We start from the raw sequence: 19,834 nt of genomic DNA on the forward strand, positions 1-19,834 counted from the left end.
TCGAGAGTGGTGCCTTTTCGTTACCCTATAGCGGTTGGAAGCTCGCTCCTGTCACATTGCGCTATGTTTTATGTTCCGATCTGATCCTCGCTACGAGCGTCTATAGTACAGCTTTTTCCCCCTCGAAACATTTAAATCTGGTCCAGGGGCGTAGCCAGAAATTTTTTTCGGGGGGGGGGGGGGGGCGGTGCACCTCCTTGATCTGAAGTGGGGGTCGGGCAGGCAGATGTGATCGAGTGTCATTTTGAGCTCGGTATGCGATGGCAAAAAAAAAATTTCGTGGGGGGGGCATGGGCCCGGTGTGCCCCCCCCCCCCCCCCCTCTGGCTACGCCACTGATCTGGTCTGCATTCTGGAGCACTGCGCGGACTTGAGTGCTCGTCATGGCGGAATCCACGACGCAGATATCGTCTTTGTAGATGAAGATCAGGATACGATGAGACCGACAAGAGCCTGCTTCGTTTTCCTTCACTTTCTAGGAGGGCTTTGAATTGAGGCTGCATGGACTGAGATTATCAAGGGCGTATCCAATGCATCCGCCCAACCCTGGGGATTTCTTTTAGCTCGAGACATCGGCACGAGACGTCACGAAAACTATGTAGTATTAAATTGGCCATACGTCGCCTTTTACTACTTTTTATTCGTTCATACATTCGTAATCTGTACATTAAATCGGGGCACACATGAAATCATACGTTTCTGATAAGGAGAACAGCGAGGGTCACGTTTACTATACAAAGACCGACAAAGCCCTCCTTCACAGGAAACGTCTAAACTGTCTGGAGGCTGGACAAGCAAGCGTTCCCTGGAGGCTGGACAAGCAAAATGAAGGCGCCCTTCGTCGCCATAGACTCCATTTGGCCAAATCAACTGATTTCCATTACAAATACACCAAGTAGGTTAATTGTTATGCCTTGGGCCGAACCGTGCACTACTATGTCGTTGCCAGTGCTTGAGTACGAGGCGATGAAGCACCACTGTCTGAAAGTAGATTCGGCTTTGAGATTCCATGAGATATTCAGGCTGGATAGTCCTCAGTGCCGTGCTACTCTATTGCTAGTTTTAGCTTCTTCATTCGAGTTTTTATCGTATAGTTATTTCTTCAGCTTACTTCAGCCACTTACTCACTAATTCGATCGTTTTGTTAAATATTCGAGGATGCCTAGTAATTATTTTTTAAAAAGCACATGACAAAAATGTTCTGTTGCTTTTTTTTCCACTGATTTCCAGTCTTTTCCATAAATTATACAGCAGTTGCTTTGAAATGCAAAGTCACGTTACCGCAGAACGGAAGTTTCTTGAGAACCATGTGTGAATTTTAGGTTTTTATAAAAATGACTATGCCATCCATTGTGGCACCGTACGACTTTTCCATATAAACAACTGCCCTCAGTTGATAGTTAAAAAATTAATTTACAAGTTCTTGTTAATTAGTCAGTTTAATGTAACTTTAGCAGCGGCAAGGTACTTCCGCCCTGCCGTACCTTTTGAAAAAGTATCTTTTTTTTAAAGTCATCTTGTATACAGACTAGAACAAGTACAGAAAATAGCTATAAGGTTTATATTTCGATGCTACAGCCGGTATTTCTCGCCCTTGACTTGTACTGTTTATAGAGTGTTTTAGCACTGGCGGCTTACCGTGCGGTAAGTACGGGGACACCGTATCGTCGTGGTCGGCACGTAGCTTTTTTTAGGTGCGAAGCACCTTATGCTGTCGGCGTATCCTGCCGTCGGCGTATCCTGCCGGCGTATCCTGCCGTCGCAGCCCGTCACGGTACATAATAAACGGGTATGTGCTACAGAATTTGGGCAAATCCCACTACTCACCGCTCCGGCGTGGCCTGTAATAACCCTGATGTGTGAGAGAACGAGTACAGAGGGAGAGAAAGAAGGAAAGAAAGAGAGAAAGAAAGATATAAAGAAAGAGAAAGAGAGAAATTCTTGCCAAAAAAATGCCGAGTGAACGTAACGGAAACTTGGTGTGCGCCCCCAATGCTGCTTCGCATCCCCTCATGGTTCCCTTGAGTGGGAGATGGTGTAACTTTTTTTTAAAGTTTAGGCGGCGCCAAGCTGCTTATCGCGTACGGTGGCGTGGCAAAGTGATCAATTCGGCTAATATAGGTCTTGCAAACTGAAAAAGACGACCACAATGGTACGATGTTACCGTACTTACCGTACCGTATTACCGTCCCTGCTAAAAGATTCTATTTTCACTCGACACACGACTCCAAATGTATAAGTGAACGTGTTAACACTTTGCATGGAATTCTCAATAGGTAAATGTGCACTATGCGTTATGAATTGTACTGCACACGCTGCCCGCCGACCACGCTTTAATATTAAACAGGTCACTCTTTTTTTATTGTTTTTATTGTACGTTTCCCTTTTTTCACTTACAGTTCCGTTATGGGGAAATTCACACGAAGCAGTAGGGTCATTGCGGCCCGAATGGCTGGTGAAGAGTTCGCCTATCCACATTCTCAGTCAATATTTCTTGTACTTGGTTGTACTTTTTTTTTTTACCCGCTCCTGCGGCATCCCAGCGTCATGGAAGAGAAGTATGCAAAATAAACAACTTTCAGAAATCAATCATACGGCACCACTTCTTGCGCACACCGTGCTCGCGATCTTGTACTTATCATCCACCTTTAAGAAGGAAACAAACAGCGCTAGACACGGGACGCTGACAGAACGTAAGGCCGAGCGCTGGCCTAACAATCACTGGTTTATTGCTGGGAAATGCAGTTTGTACAAGAGCTTCGCGCAGGAGGCCAACAAAAACACAGCATCTGCGCAGAGATAGAAAAGAGGTCACCACGCCATATGCGTTGGCAAAACAGGATGTCACCTTTTTAACAACTAATTTCATAGCTATGCAGGGAAACCGAGGGCACATTGAGGCAAGTGTTTCTGTGTGTATGAATATGCAAAGATGAAGAGGCTATCTCGAAGAACTTCAAGGGGATCTTCGGCGTCGCGACAAAAGCTATAGATCCCAAGCAGCCAAGCTGTGTGACGAATTGGGTCTCCCTGTCTTGGCTAAGTCCGTGAAGGCAGCACGTAACCTGCGCCTTGCTGTGTTCTTTTCCGTGAAAACTCACAAAGAAGGCAACACACTCAGAACCATCATCTCGGGACGTGGTATACTTGGCGGTGGTGCGTAGCTTCGTACCTGCAGTCGTCCCTAGATGTCCTCCTCCCCATCGAAGATACATGTGCCATCATGAGCCCGAAGAGTGTTTCTGATTACCTTCAGACTGTGTGCCGCGAGCAGGTAGGTGCCTTCTCGGTTGACGTGAAAGGCTTGTTTATTCCTTGTCCCATAACCTTGTCTGTGATGAAATTAGCCGATGCATAGATAGGTGTGGTACCATTAATATTCAAAATGCCTGTGGAATACGTGTTGACAAGTTTTTAGAACTTAGTTTTTATCTTCATTCGACCTTCATGGGCTTGAATGATTTCATTTTCATACAACGGGATGGCGTGTGCATGGGTTTCAGTATTGGTCTCGTTCCTAGAAACCTCTTGGCGACAATATTTGACACCAGCCTCATGGCTAACCTCCCGGTGACCAGTGTTGCCAAGGCTTTCCGCTTCGTGGGCGACTTTCTTGTGCCTCACACAAGTGGGTCGTCAGCACACGGAATGTTTGGCATATTTCAATGTGAAATGAAACCAATAATTTTAACGGTTGAGCATCCATCCGAGAACAGGATATGATTTTTAGACCTAGAGTTATCGTTTAAAACTGACTGTGTGTGCTGGCAGTATGATCCACGCTCGAAGAAAACTATCCTACCCTTCACGTCTGCGCACTATAAAGTTGTAAAAAAGATGTATTGCAGTCCACTGCCTAAAAGCGGCTCTGACTCGCGCCACCACCTGGTAGCTGGTAGTTTCGAGCACCAATTGCAACGTCTCACCCAGGCTGGTTATCCCGGGCTTTGCTGGTGTCTGTTTCAGAAAGGCTTTCGGTAGCCTTGGCAAGAAGGGATGGCACGTCACAAAGAGGATAAAAGGCGTCATTCAAGCACAGCCGTTATATCCCCATGAGGTCTCGCACAGACTAAAAAAGGTTGCTGGTTGGATTGGAGCACGCGTTTTGTTCAGCGCAAGAAACAAGCTCTCAGCTCTGGGCCACAAGAATAGTTAAGAAGGCAACAAGAAAGAAAAACTAAGAAAAAATTTGCGCAGCTTGCACTAAGTCGCAAGGCTGGGTCAGAGCTCTGGTGGGCACCTATAGCGGTCCATGGTTCGGCTAGGCTTTTCTAGGTTTTGCTTTGTGTTGCTTGGTCAATTGACACGTGCATCCACACACGGCTGCACGAAATGTTCACGTGATCTCTCTCGTAAACAAAGTTTTCGCCACTAGCTTATCGAACGGTATCGATTGGGTATCGATTAGCCATCACGAAGCAACACCGAATCAACACAATTCCAGCAGCTTAATTAGTCTAATAAGGATATCTGGGCTTAGTCTCGAGTAACTCGCAGTGCCAAGCCATACAGTGGCTTAATTAGCTAATTAGTTCATAATCACTAGGTAGACTTAGTCTTGATTAGCACTAATTAGTCATACTTAGACAGGCTCGGTAAGACTTCCCCAGCTCGACCTCACTAGCCATGCTATAAGAATCAAACTCTGCTTAATTAGGACTAATTAGGTCTCAAAATAACCAGCTTAATTATACTTAACTAATTAGGGGTTACCATGTTCAACTATGCTTAATTAGGCTTGGCTACAATTACATTGGCTTAATTAGGCCCATCTAAGCTTAACTTGGCTTGACGTGGCAAAGGCAAGCTATAGCATGATGGTAGCTTTCTTTCTACGCCACACGGACAAACATGACGAGCATGACAGCTCTGCTGTAAAAGCACAGAAAGCACTTTTTTTTATTGCGACATAGACTTGCCCTGAAGGCATAATATTTTGTTGACTGCCCCATAGCTGTAGTATATATATAACATTCCCTTTACGAGTGGGAACGCGTACTCGCTGAAGGGTTCTGTGCCCAGTCACTTAGCCTAGCACTGCAAAGCATGTGGTTGTCAGACAATCTTTTTAACAGTGCACCGTTTTGGAAACATACAGAGAGCTAAGAGCACGTGATAAGCGAAGCTTACCATATTAATACACACAGAAACGCTTGCGTCAGTGTACCCTCGGTTTCCATGCATAGTTGTGAGATCAGTTGTGGAAAACTTGACAGCCCGTTTTGCGACGCATATGACGTGATGACTTCTTCCCTATGTCTGCGCAGATACTGTAATATAATAATAATATCTGGGCTTTGACGTCCCAAAACCACGATATGATTATGAGAGCCGCCGTAGTAGAAGGCTCCGGAAATTTCGACCACCTGGGGTTCTTTAACGTTAAACCCCAGATATTGTTATAATAGATAGAAAGTTAGAAAATGTCTAATCGGACGTTTTGCAAACCGATGTACAACTTTCTCATAGGAATTCTTTGCCCGGCTTCGTCGTTTCAAAAGTTAGTTAATTAAAGTTCCGTAATTAAGCGATTAATCAGAGCACAAAAAAATTGTCTGACGTACTCCAGGCAACAGTCAGCAACATGCATTTGGTCGCGTCGTCATTGAGTGTGTCGGCATATTTTTAAACTCTGGCTAAAGATAGCTGGGACACCCTGTATGTAGTGAGTCAGCCACTTCACTGCGCATGTCAAAAACAGATAAACACTTCCCATCAAATTGGAAACCCCGATCGCAACAATTGTAACTCTTTATTAGATAGCATGATAAACGGCGAACTAACACATTGATCACCTAAACTCTGAATCATTTCTACTTCTATTTCCTGTGCGTGTGTGTGTGTTTTCTGTTTTCTTTTTTTTTTCCTCTCTCTCTTTCTACACTCCCTATCCGACCTCTACTTGCCCACCCCAGTGCAGGGTAGCAAACCGGATGCTAACATCTGGCTAACCTCCCGGCTTCCTCTTTATCTCTCTGCTTCTATATTTCGCGCACATGTTTGTTTGTATGTTTGCTTACTGTATCCGCTTCTGTATGTTATCGTATATTTCCATTTTATTGTGAGTGGTATAACACTGGTGTCTCATTTCACTTTCTCTCTCTCTCTTTAATGGCTGGAACAGATTTTTTCTAAAGATCACATGTGAATAGTGACACATTTCGGTCCATGAAGGCGTGCATGATAAACAGAACTGTCGATTCAACTTAATTAAAATTAGGCGGTAATAAATTTCAACCAGTAAATATTTGTTGAAACCGCAAAATTGCAACCCAGTCGTACTTGGTTGCGATTTGCCAGGCAGAAATGCTGAGAATAGGATCTGTTTCGAGGTACCCTTCCGCCAACTGTACTAAGCTGCGCATCGGCGTCAGTTATTTTGGCTCCAAACTCTTAAAGCTGCTAAGCTTTTTTTTTTAATATTTAACAGAAACGCCAATATTCCTCTAGCACATTTAGGTGACGCAGGTATCAGTATTGGCGCTAGTCGTACGATTTACGCTAAGAAGCTTGACTTCACAACTGCCCATTTTCATAATATCGACGTGTAAGACAGTGCACTGAAATTTTACGTTGTGAATCATTTCGATTACACTCACCGATTTCCCGTGCAAGGTATATCCACCTCCTCCAATGACCCATCTCAACCCATCTTCTGGAAGCATTTCACATAAAAAAGGAAAGTCACTGATTGTGTTAGCCAAACGTCGGTATGCTTGCGGGGCAGTGAGTTTCACTTGATTCAGCGGAATTTAAGATAACCTTTTGTCATTTTTATAATGATTTTTTTTTCTTCTCACTTGATGTGTGCGCAGGCGCGCCTGTGGTGTACAGATCTTTATATTCTCGTGTTTTTCCGAATAAAACCAGTTGGTAGTGAGCGCTCGTGTAGTCGTCTTGTCTTCTTGTGTGCCGTCCGTTTGCGCTCGATCTCAGAATGAACCAACGCGCCCAACAAAGCATTTTATCTCAACAAGCATAACTGAGCTTTTAAGATGATTATTGAAAACAAGATGTTCCTTATTTATTTATTTATTTATTTATTTATTTATTTATTTATTTATTTATTTATTTAGTATGGTATTCCAAGAAACAAGGAAAGCGGCCAATTAAGAGCGGAGAGGAGGACAAGGCGGTGTTCCCTCGTCCCTATTTTCGCGGCGCCCTCTTCATGTCTTGTTTTTCTTTTTTTTTTCCCCGAGCGCAGTACACCTGTACCAGACGCACGTATTGCTATTCTGCTGTGGGCTTCAGACCGCAGCATACGAGCATTTGGCAGAACAAAAACAGATACTGTACTTCGAACGCTTTCGGAGCTCTTCGAAAACGCTTTCGCTATATATATAGCGAGATACTTCGTCGCACATAAGGCAATGCGATAACCCTTCGCAGCGATTCAGCGGAGCTGCTTGAGCCGACCGTTATTCCGTGCAGAGTGAACAGAAATTGTCATCACCATGAACCGGCACGCGCTATCTTCATCCTCTTCTTCATCTTCTGCTTCGCTCCCAGAACTCGTGCGCCGATTTCTCCGGCGTGGGATGCAATAACTCTGACGGGCGAGAGAACGAATACAGAGAGAGAGAGGGAGAAGCAAAGATAGAGAAAGGGAGAAATCCTTGGGGAGAAAAAGCTTATTGGCGAGGCGAGGTTCGAACCCGTGTACCCGCGATCCGAAGGCGAGCGTCTCTTTAATTAATTAATTAATTAATTAATTAATTAATTAATTAATTTATTTATTTATTTATTTGATAGTCAACCCCGTGCTTGGGGTCATTACGGGGAGGGTGCCACATAATGCATAACATTCGCGCAAAAAAGCAACATTCAATAGCACATACGAGTAAGATGAATAACCGACATCAGAAAAATAAGAAACAAGCAACATTGACTATACACAGATAAGACTCGGCGAATAAATGCTCGCAACAGAATTTAGCGCGCATCACTACTGAGAAAACTGTCTATATAACGCATTTTCGAAATCCACTGGCGTTGTTTGTTGAACAACCCGATTAGGTAAACTATTCCACATGTCTATTGTGTCTGGGAAAAATGAGTGGCGGAAAGCATTCGTGCGTGTGAAATAAGGTTGAGTAGGTCTATACTAATGTTAAGACAATCACATCGCCTTCCAGGGGGCTCAAGATATAAATCCTCATTTATTTTTGTTTGCGCACTTACAATCTTAAAAAGAAATTTGAGGCGATGTTTGCGCCTGCGATATTCCAAAGACTCAAGCTCACGGGACTGTAACAAAGCCGTGACGGAGTGTGTGCGTCGGTATTTACCGCGTATGAAACGGACTGCTAATTTCTGTATTCTCTCTCTCAATTTTTGACCGCAAGACCTTCTGGTGAGGGGACCACACAATACTAGCGTACTCTATAAGACTGGTCGTATAAATGTTTCGTAAGCCGTTACATTTTTCTTACGGTGTCGCATGTTCCAGTTTTTTCTTTAGGAAATACAGTTTTTTGTTTGCCTTAGACTCAGCTATCCAGGCACGCTAGCAAAGCATAGTATAGCATAGCCCTGTATAGTATGGTATAACAAGAGGGTGGGAAAGGGAAGTGAACGTGAGGAGGAGGGAAAGAAGGAGGGTACAACGAGAACAGAGGGGGATAGAGAGAAAGATATAGAAAAAGATAGAAGGCGAGAGAACGACCACAGAGGGAGAGAGAGAGAAAGAAAGAGAAAGTGAAAAATATAGAGAAAGAAAGTGAATAGAGAGAAAAAAGAAAGACAGAGAAAGAAAGAAAAGAAAGAGAGAAAGCGAGAGAACGACTCCAGAGAGAGAGAGAGAAATATATAGAAAGAAATATAAAGACAAAAAGAAAGGGAAGAAAGAGAGAAAAAGATAGAAAGACAGAATAAGAAATAGACAGAGTAGAAAGAGATAGAAATAAACAGATGCAAAAAGGGTAGAAAAGAAAAGAGCGCATGCATAGCATGTAAAGTGCGGAATGGCAAGGGGTGGCAAAGAGACAGGTGAGAGGGTAAAAGCCTAGCCAAGCCAGGACCAGCTAGGTGCCCACCAGCTCTGCCATGACGTAGCCTTGCGCGACTTCGTGCAAGCTGCGCTAATTTAAAAAAAAAAATATTTTGATGGCTCTTTAGGTTAGCTTCGAATCGTATATAGCACCGAGGCTTCCCTGGCGTTGCTAAATCTTTAGCTACCAGCTTTTTAGCGCGGAATTTACGCCACGCAGAAAAAGAGACACGAAAGGTCTATTTGTCCGTGGCGTAAATTCTGCGCTAAAAAGCTGGTAGAGCCCGAACCAACGCTTTGCTAAATCTTTCGTCTTCAGCGCGTGCTTTTCCTTTGTTGAGCGTTGGCGGGTAACAGGCCAATGCGGGTGACATGCATTTGAAGAACAACCATATCGTTAAGCGACATTTAAGTCATCGTACGAATGCCGTATATAATATTACACCTGAGTAAATATCTACATATTTTCACAGTATCTGCGTAATAAATAAATCGAGATCAAATTGCACATTTTCCAGCCAGTATACTGAATAAAAAAAATCACAGTTTCGCCGCAAGGGCGAAGCAATGAATGCGATAGCAAGAAACTAATGCTATACGAAGTGAGGCTCGCCAATGGATACTCTCAGTTTGAACAGCGCTCCTGTTACAAAGGCGGCCGAAGCAGCGAAGGAAACTAGCGTGCTTCAAGTGTCGAGCTGTGACACTTGATAGTTCGCGCTCATCTTCTGTTTGTTCGTTTAGCGGCGTCGTTTAGCGGCGCTCCGTAACATGAGTGCGGACATCACGGTTAAAGCTTGAAACATCCCTCTTGCCCTCACCACGAGAAAACCGCGCGAGCAGACAGCGGAAGGCCAAGGTTCTCCTTGCGCTAATATAAGAAGCGAGCGAGCTCGCCGACGTCTTTTAAATGCGCTCGTCGCGCTCCTAGCGCCATCTCGCTGGTAATGAAGAAACGCTTATGAGCGCCGGCCATCTCTGAGTCCGTCCAGCGGCAAAGGGTGTGTATATAACGCTCGCCGTTAGCTATGCGGAGGACCTGCGTTCCGTGGCGTAGTGGCTTGCGCCACTCGCTTCGGAGCAAGAGGTCCCTGGTTCGATTCCGCGCTTCGGAAGCATTTTTCTGAATTATTTTTCTTTGGGGATTTTATATATATATACATACTTATACATATACGGTGCATGACGGCGACGGGGACGGCAAAATCTAGCCGAGACTGTCCATATAATTGCTATCGCAATAAAATAGAGAAACTGCGGGCACAGAGAACGTACCAACGAAATCGTCCTCTGTCACCTCAGCCCATTCCCGTTAAACTAACTACTGCCCCTACATATATATTGGTAAGTATTATCAACGATTATACATATTTAGCAACTACCGGGTGTCCTCGAACCCAACACTTTTACTGGGACAACTATCGCTATTCCATCCAAGTTGAACGATTTGAAAATATCGTTCCCTTGAACGATACTTTTATATCTGACAAACAGTCCTTAGAAACATTGAATCATTGTTAACTTAATACCACTCCACTATCGAATCTTCAAACTCCGCACGAACAATATTTATGTAAAGGTGAACAGACAGAACTGTTCTTGGGGCGTTATAGTTGTAACGGCTGCTGCCTACGCTATAAAAACCAAGATGGCTTAACCACTTGCCTTTTATGACTGTTCTATTAAACTTTTCTCAATTGACGTATTATGGCCATTGGCCGAATTGACTTCTGCCCCAATAAAACCAAAGTCACGATCATACGATTATCATGGCCTTCTATTATCCTCGCTCACAGCCAGTTAAAACAAACGGAAGTGCTTAAAAAAGAGTGAGGAAAACAATCGAGAAGTATAATAGAGAACCCTGCTCACAAATTAAACACAATTGGCTCATTCGTTATTTGTCTTTCATTCATGCATCGGTGGACCGAGGGCGGCAAGTAAACGTTTTTCCCCCGAACACAGTGGCGCTCATCTTGACGCAGCTGTGGCGCGTAAAGCAGGTCGGACATTTCCGAAGAACAAGCTTCACGAGCTGCACGTCTCACTGCAGCTGCGTTGGCGAGCGCGGCTTGCCGGGGCCTCACCATCTGTTCACTTTCTATTCCCATTGGCGAACTGCGGTCACTGTCGCCTCGACTATGAATCAGCGAGTCATCTACACAGAGGTCGCTGCAGCACTCGGTGAGTAGCCAAATACTCTAGGTACCAGCTGATGGCCCACGTATAGCTGGCTGTTTCCGATACAGTATACCGAGCCGTAGGTTAAAGTAAGAAAACAATGATTAAACTGAATGATTTACCCGGGTGACGCTGACGACGCTTCTCAGAGACACTTCAAGACGAGCCGTCTCTGCTTGACATGTCTTGAGATGCGAAGTTCTCGAGCCCACTTTTTCGCAGCGCCCAGTTCTATAGTGTCCCCCAAGTGGTGCGCTTATCTACTGGGAGAATTACTTCAAATAAAGAGGCAAAATTAATGTGCAGGTTTCTTTTTTGTGTGTGCCTTCTATACTGAATATCAGGGTATGGCTGTTGCGTACGGTTGTGCAACAGTCATACCCTGTTGCGCTACGGAGTTGTTTGTGTGGTGTTGCGTAGGATGGTTGAGCGATTGGCATCCCGAGGCCTCGAACTGTCTGGCATTTCATTCTCTAATACCTGTGTCACATGGGCACTTTTCATCGTGATGAGGGCCGATCGTGATCGTATTACTTGATCGCGATCGAGAGTGCTCGCTGCTACACGGTCCAAACCAGTCTGCATCGAGTCTGGTGCAGACGTCAGCCAAATCGCGACCTGGGAGCAAGATAACGATGCGCAGATCGCCATCGTCTTGATCCCGATCGAGCCTGACCACGATTAAAAACAACACCTAATCCTGATCGAGCCTAATCCGAATCGGCCCTGATCGCGATCGGAAGTGTCCATGTCACACCGGTATAAATTGCGCGCGAGAGCGATGGAAGAGTCGCTGCAACGAAACGTCCTCTACCATAACGCAGGAAGAATCTGTGGCCATGCTAGCTCAATACTGCTTTTTACGAGTGAGGCTCGACGACGGAAACACTTCCCGATTCAGCATCTGTATGTTCAGCTTAGCACAACAACTGAAGAGTTGTCGCTTCATTCGACCTTAAAGGAGCTCTCGCCCCGAGCTCTCGACCTGAGCTCTCGCCCGAGCGCGTGAAGGAGCCCGAGGTTTTTTGGGGGCTCCCAGGGCGCACGCAGCCATGCGAAGGTAAGAGCAACGTGTGGAGTGGCTTCTGAACTTTAGGAGAAGGCTGTACTATCATTGCGCATTTCCTGCGCGGCGTTTTGATTATAGAACCAGCGGTGTTCATCATTGTTAGAACAGTCATTTGGCCTTACCGTCACTTCAGTGTCGAAAGGAAGACTTGACTAACAACTCGCAAATAAGAGGCTTTCCACATGCATGTGGCAAGAGATAATGTTGCTCATAACACCGAGGATACGCGTATATCGCGCAATGAGGTCTCGTGCCCTCTCATCGCATCTGCATTGATTTTTTGAACACGCGGTAAGACTTGCCTGAACATCGGAAGAGACAAACAGGAAGAACAGTTGCCGGCACAGATGCTAGGCTAACATATAAAACGGAAAAAGTTCCGTAACGGTTCGTAGCGGCTTTTTGTGCGTGTGCAAAAATTTGAAATTAAAGTAACGATAAAAAACCTAGCATTTAATTTCCTCATCAGTTAATTACGAATTCTCTGAGCAGGCTCAGTGCTTCATGCCAAGGGAGTGAGTATGATCTCAGAAGCAGCACGTCATCCAGTGTAGTCTCTGACATGCGAGACCGCTGTTCTGATGAAACAAACTTCAGAGCCGAGAATGCCCTCTTCACGCTGGCCTGTGTGGCTGACACACCAAGGTCCACTTGCGTTAATGTGAACATCTGCGGTTGCCACTCCTTTCGTTTGTTGCAAAATTGCAGCACATCTTTAATTTGGAATCCCTGCCCGAGATACGCGCTAATACTGTCCCCACGGTCATGCAACGTGAGCATTAATGCTCACGTTGCATGACCTCGGTTGTTCCAGATTGCCAACTTTTCCCTTGAACCGAAAACCGACAAAAAGTATTTCGGTTTTGCTCCGGAACGAAATAACAGATAACGTGTCGGTTACGTTTTCGTTAGGGTAAGAGATATCGTTTTAAATGCGAAGCATTTCTTAGCGAATCTTAGACACTTTGAGCGTTTCTATCTATCTATCTATCTATCTATCTATCTATCTATCTATCTATCTATCTATCTATCTATCTATCTATCTATCTATCTATCTATCTATCTATCTATCTATCTATCTATTTAGCCGCCTACCTCTGGGTTCTCTCGTGATCGCCTCCTTAACCTTAACTTGGTGTAGACCAAAACTGGCATGGGAGGGTAAGAGGATTTAACGAATATGACTGTCGGGTCATGACATGGATAACGTGAAAATCCTGTCGCGCACGTCGTCAAGCCCTTTCCTCCAGACACGTGTGGAACATACCCGTTTACCACGGGCCGCGGTGTACGGGTATGCGCCACAGGTGATTGACAGTCTACCCAGGAACGGCGAGAACAAATATAGGTAATTTAAGTGCGACAGCGTTATGAAAAACCAACATCGGCAGCGTTCACCCGACGAATGAAGTGAATAAAGATTAGGATCCCAGCAGGAATCAAACCCAAGCATTCTGCGTGGCAATCAAGTATTCTACCACAGAGCCACGCCAGGTCTATAAACTGGTTTGGAAAAACAGTCTATGCAGGCGTAATGTAGGTGCATTGTCAGTTGTGGTTGTGGTACTGGCTATCTAATTTTACAAGAAAGCAATAAACACTACATATGTACTCTTACGATAGAGGCGTCATATCAGGTTAACGTGTGTGGTTCCAGTGTTGGCTCCGCTTTTATGGCAGCAGTCTAATAAACATTACATTTGTATGCCTATGATTCAGCAAGCTACACTGAAGCGTTGTTCGATCTGGGGGAATACATTAACGAAAGTTACGTATGATATTCACATATTCACATCATTGCACCGTAAAGAACACTTCGTTTTGATAATACTGACGTATGCGCTCTAACGTTATATAGTGCTGACGTTACGTCACACCATAAGTTACCCTTTAAACGCCAATGTTGTCGACGTGCATGGTAAGCCCACGGTGTGCACACAACTACGCGTCGATCCACCTCGTAATGCTTGGCTCAAAGCCATAAAATACAGCATACAAGTACTCGCTGACTGCTTCGCATGAAACCGATTCCCACAAGGAGTGGGATCTGCCGAATTTTTTTTTTCGTTCTCGTTCCGTTTCGACACACTGCAGCTAGCACTGTCAGAAAGAAAAAATTATTGCTTGATTTCAGAATCAAACGATTCTTGTTAAGGGCAAAGTCATTCGATTTTTCGATAGTAACCGGCAGTTTCAAGGCAGAAGACGCACTGCTGATGCCCATTATTATAGTTAATTTCGTGTTGCTTTCGAGTACGTACCATTGCAAAAGAAGGTGACGACTCAAACAATAATGGGCGCGTCAGTGGGGACATACGCATGACGGAGTTTGATAGAAAATTGGTAGGCGACCTGCAGACTGTAGGTATACTGCATTGGAGCAACATGTAGTCGAACATTTCATTTCTCTTGTCGATTAATTGGTTTTGTTTAAACTTAAAATGGGACAACTGTCACCAGTGGAACTACCACGTCGACGGACCAGCACGTATGCGCAGAGATCGACGAAAACGTATTATTTGTCCCACATGCTGCGCAGTAAAAGCTTCCCAATGCAACACCTTGAGCCTTGTGAATACGTCACGGGGCTGCACTCATGCGTCATGAGACGTTGCGCGTGTTTTCTTCGTTTCTGTCACGCTTAGTCTGTTGAACATTTCCAATCCAGATGCGCGTCTTACGATGACATCACCTCCGTTCTTAAAATAGCGCTGCTATTGTCTTCAATATGAGCAGTTCCTTCCCTTCTGACTTGAAGCAAATCTACAACAAATGTCTCTTCGGCCGATCTCCCTGCCTGCCCCTCTACGCACTGTCTCAATACTGACTCAGAATCGCGTACTTTTTCAATATTTTTGTTCGTAGTTAACGTAAGCGGAGTGATCGATTGCCTGCAATTAGCGTTTCTTGTGCGTTGAAAATGTCGAAGTTAAAATCTAATTTTATCTCCGCTTGCATTCAACTATCGTTAACTAAAAGTGTGAGCATCTAACTGTTTCGTACGAGTACGTAACCATGAATAGCTTTTCCTTGCTACTGTTGGCGAAAACTAAAGGACGGGTAAGTTCACATATAGCACGCGCGTGCTTAAAAACACGTGGATTATGCCGCAAAGTATATAGAGTACATTTGCACTATTACGTCATGTCCTGTCGCAAGTGGGAGATTTACAAAGCAGGTTATGCAGACACGCATAGCTGCTAAGGCTGATGACTTGTAGGGCAAACCAAAATGCATATTACATGAATTTAATCAATATTTTAAATGAAGAAAAAAGAATGTTCAGAAAACACCAGCGATGATTTTCAATGTATGCGAATTGTCTAACGCTTTTAGGAATATACGTATGCTACACTAGATGAATGATTCGCTTGATGACGTATATTTGTAATAGTGAAGTCATAGTTCGTAGTAAGTTGTAGCAGGAAGGAAACTGGACACGGGGAAGAAGACAAGGGGCGTAGCCAGAAATTTTTTTCGGGGGGGGGGGAGGGGGGGTTAATTATACTTTATGTATGTTCGTGCGTGCCTATATACGCAAGCAAAACTGAAAATTTTCGGGGGGGGGGGGTTCAACCGCCCCCCCCCCCCCCTTGGCTACGCCCCTGGAAGAAGACACGGGACGGTCGCTGTCAACTGAAGTTTGCTGAAAAAGAAATCCCGCTTATTATACTTGGCACGAACGCCACCACAAATCAACCGAGAAAGGCAAACGCGTGCACCCCTGTGAACGAAACAAAAACAAACAAGCAAATTTTACTTGGGTGAGAACAGAAGTCGGAGTTGACTAGACAGAGCACAAATGCTAACAGAAGTGATAATACATACCAACATTACAGGTTTTGCTGAAGGTATGCGTGCACAGCCTCCAGCGAAACCTGCGTTTCGGCCAAACCCGGTATGCATTATCACTGCTGTTAGCATTTCCGCTGTGACTATACGCCTGTCCTGCGTCTTCTTCCTTATGTTCAGTTTTCTTCGCGCTACGTCTCACTATGAACCTACACCAGCTCGCCCAGTACACCACGTTACTTCAGGAAATGACATTTAAGTAAGGATATTTCACTGCGTATTTCCGCCGAGAACAGAGTCGTTAACCTTTTCTGTGGTGGTATTGCGTAGGTGGCTGTATACAAGCCAATTCGTCATGTGCGTGGTGTGTGTACCGCCATGGAACACGACTGTCAACGTCCTCTACCGCTGGAGCCAGGGACCGCTCCAACGGCAGAGGACTTATGTTTTTATGTAATCATGCGAAACAAACTAGGAACTGAAGAGAGAGAGAGAGAAAGAGAAAGAGAAAGGAAAGAGAGGGAGGTTAACCAGAGGAATCCTCCGGTTTGCTACCTTGTACTTGGGAAGGGGAAAGGGGATGTGAAAGAATGAAAGAGCAGAAGAGTTTGTGACGACAGCAGGCGACAAAAGACAAAACAAAAAGTCATGACCGTAGCCCAAGTACTATAGTACACAGCAACATTTTCTGCCAACAGTCACAGTCTGTCATTCAGTCCGGTTGCTTGAAGAAATCGCAACAACGCCCTCAGAACGGCTCGTGTTGAAGACCGGGTAGGCCAGGCCTTTAGGATTTTGTTCTCCGTGAGAGTGCGGTTGTCCAGCTGACCTGGTGCGGCTGAGAGGGCCGCGCTCTTTCGGAGTTGAAGCGGGTTCACTCACAGAGAAGGTGCGCGACTGTTTCGCTGCACCGGCAGACTTCACATGACGGGCTCTCAGCCATTCCAATAATAAGTACATATGCATTCGAGAAGGCCCCTCCAAGCCACAGACCAGCAGGGTAGAGTCACGTCGTGATAGGCTGTACGGGAAACGTAGTTCGAGATCAGGGTCCAAGGTATGCAGCCGTGCACTTGTAAATCTCGCGGACTTCCACAAGTCCAACGTTAGACGACGGGCTAGTACACGAAGTTCTTTTGAGACGTCCGATTTGAAAGGGGAATGGCGATACTGCTGACGCTGCCGTGAGCGGATCGGGCAGTTGCGTCCGCTTGTTCATTTCCCTGAATGCCACAGTGACTAGGCAGCACTGGAATATTACTTCGTGCCCTTTTTCTATTGCTTCATAGTGGACTTGCCTGATATCCGCTACCAGCTGCTCACGTGAGCCATGACGTGAAGCGGAGGGTAGACTTTGGAGGGCTGCTTTGCTATCGCAGAAGATAGACAACGAATTAGGTGTCTGCTCTATGACAAACTGAAGAGTAGCACGGAGGGCTACTAGTTAGCAGCTGTAGCTGAGGTTGCGTGAAACATATTGAGCTGTATTGTGATATATATTGCCGGAATTATTACGGCAGCGGTTGAACTTGTAGTCATAACTGAATTATCAGTGCAAATATGAGTGGGAGCACTGTACACCTCATGTAAATGCAGTAGTGCGGCCTGTTTAAGGGCAACCGATGACATTCTTTTTTTCTACGTAACTCGAGGTATGTTAAGGCGCACTTCGGGTCGATGTAGGCACCATAAAGGCGAGGATGATCTAATGTGGCTGAAAGTTGTATGCGGCCTTTTTGCAGGTAAAGATGCGAGATGGTGTGAAGGTACCTGGGCAAGGTGTTGAATATGCATAGGAACTAGAAACCAATGCTCAATGCTAACGAAGCACTTATTGCACTTTGGCCCCCATTGCTTTCCTTGCTGTCATATACATACACTGCTGGCAGATATAAGGCTTCTAACGAATTTGAAGGAACTACTTTCGACGCCTATCGCGGCATAACTCGTCGCTCCGTCGTGTGACGCTTTGAAAAATAAAGACAACGAGCCGTAAGGTCGCTTAGTGAAATTAATTCTACCATGCCCTTTAATGCCTGCGTAAAAGAGATGCAATAAATTATCTCGCGATGAAATTCCTTTCATGTGTTCAGGAATATGCTGTCAAGTTATCTTGTTGATGTGAATGTGCCCGCCCGCAACGCATACTAAAACTATCCGCTATTATGTGGCAGTTGCATTGCTGTGAGGCCGCCTCTGACATCTGTGCAGCGTTCCGGCGTACAGTCCCTTCATTTTACGTGCTTAAGCATCATTTGCATCTTAGCACGCAGCGGTGCAGCTAGTAATTGTATAATTACTTTTTTTTTAAATGCGAAGCATTTCTTAGCGAACTTCTGCGACTGAGCGTATCTATCTATCTATCTATCTATCTATCTATCTATCTATCTATCTATCTATCTATCTATCTATCTATCTATCTATCTATCTATCTATCTATCTATCTATCTATCTATCTATCTATCTATCTATCTATCTATCTATCTAGCCGCCTACGACTTTGTGCTCTCCTGGTCGCTTGGTTAATCGAATGTACACCAAAATTGGTATGACGTAACATGACTGTATGACGAACATAAATGCCAAGACATAACATGAAAATCATGACACGCATGTCATGTACAGCATGATTTACATGCCACGCTCATGGTGCGCTAGCGGCCGTTTCGCTAGCTCTGTATACACCAAAATTGATATCTTGCGACTTGACTGTGTGACGAACATAAATGACACGAATTAACATGAAAATCATGACACGCATGTCATGTACAGCATGACTTACGTGCCACGCTCATGGTGCGCTGGCGGCCGTTTCGCTAGTTTGATCTACCCCAAAATTGGTATTGTGTGACGTAACCGTGAGACGAACATAAATAACACACGATTTAACATGAAAATAATGACACGCATGTCATGTACAGCATGACTTACGTGCCACGCTCATGGTGCGCTGGTGGCCGTTTCGCTAGCTTTATATACACCAAAATTGGTGTCTTGTGACGTGACTGTGTAACGAACATAAATAACAAGTGTTAACATGAAAATCATGACACGCATGTCATGTACAGCATGACTTACGTGCCACATTCATGAGGCGCTGGCGGCCGTTTCGCTAGCTTGATCAATACCGAAATTGGTATTGTGTGACGTGACTGTGTGAAGAACATAAAAACACGCGTTAACATGAAAATCATGACACGCATGTCATGTACAGCATGACTTACGTGCCACGCTCATGGTGCGCTGACGGCCGTTTCGCTAGCTTGATCTACCCCGGAATTGGTATTGCGCGACGTGACTGTGTGACGAACGTAAAAACACGAGTTTTCATTTTTGTTTTGTTTTTTTTATTTATGTTTTTGTTTCATGAAAATCATGACACGCATGTCATGTACAGTATGACTTACGTGCCACGCTCATGGGGCGCTGGCGGCCGTTTCGCTAGCTTGATATACACCAAAATTGGTATCTTGCGACGTGACTGTGTGGCGAACATAAATAACACGACTTAACATGAAAACCATGACACGCATTTTCCTCAATTACAGACAAGACGATGTATGCAGCTCTTTGCTGGCTGCTTCGCATTACATCGATTCCCACAATGCGTGGGATCTGCCGGCTTTTCTCTCCGCAAGCGCTTAGTGATATATTGAAGTCCACTCATTACAGGCAAATGTGCGATCCAGGAACGCCACACCATTCGTTCTTACCGTATCCAGGCGCTGGAGTAACTGTGAGATATTCAAAGCGTACGAGAGTTCTTCCCCTTCAGAAAGGTCGGAGCAGCGTTATGTTTTA

The 19,834-nt window shown here is 44.9% G+C and overlaps 1 protein-coding gene across 1 annotated transcript in view; it reads left to right on the forward strand.

Moving 5' to 3' along the window:
- The first annotated feature begins 11,023 nt into the window (after positions 1-11,023).
- LOC119403082 (MARVEL domain-containing protein 1) overlaps positions 11,024-19,834 on the forward strand; it is a 101,288-nt gene continuing 92,477 nt past the window's right edge. Inside the window, exon 1 of the mRNA XM_037670034.2 lies at positions 11,024-11,175. The gene's annotated coding sequence lies outside the window, so the exon portion shown is untranslated. The remainder of the gene's footprint in view (positions 11,176-19,834) is intronic.

This window comes from Rhipicephalus sanguineus, chromosome 1 (assembly GCF_013339695.2).
Source record: "Rhipicephalus sanguineus isolate Rsan-2018 chromosome 1, BIME_Rsan_1.4, whole genome shotgun sequence".
Lineage (NCBI taxonomy): Eukaryota > Metazoa > Arthropoda > Arachnida > Ixodida > Ixodidae > Rhipicephalus > Rhipicephalus sanguineus.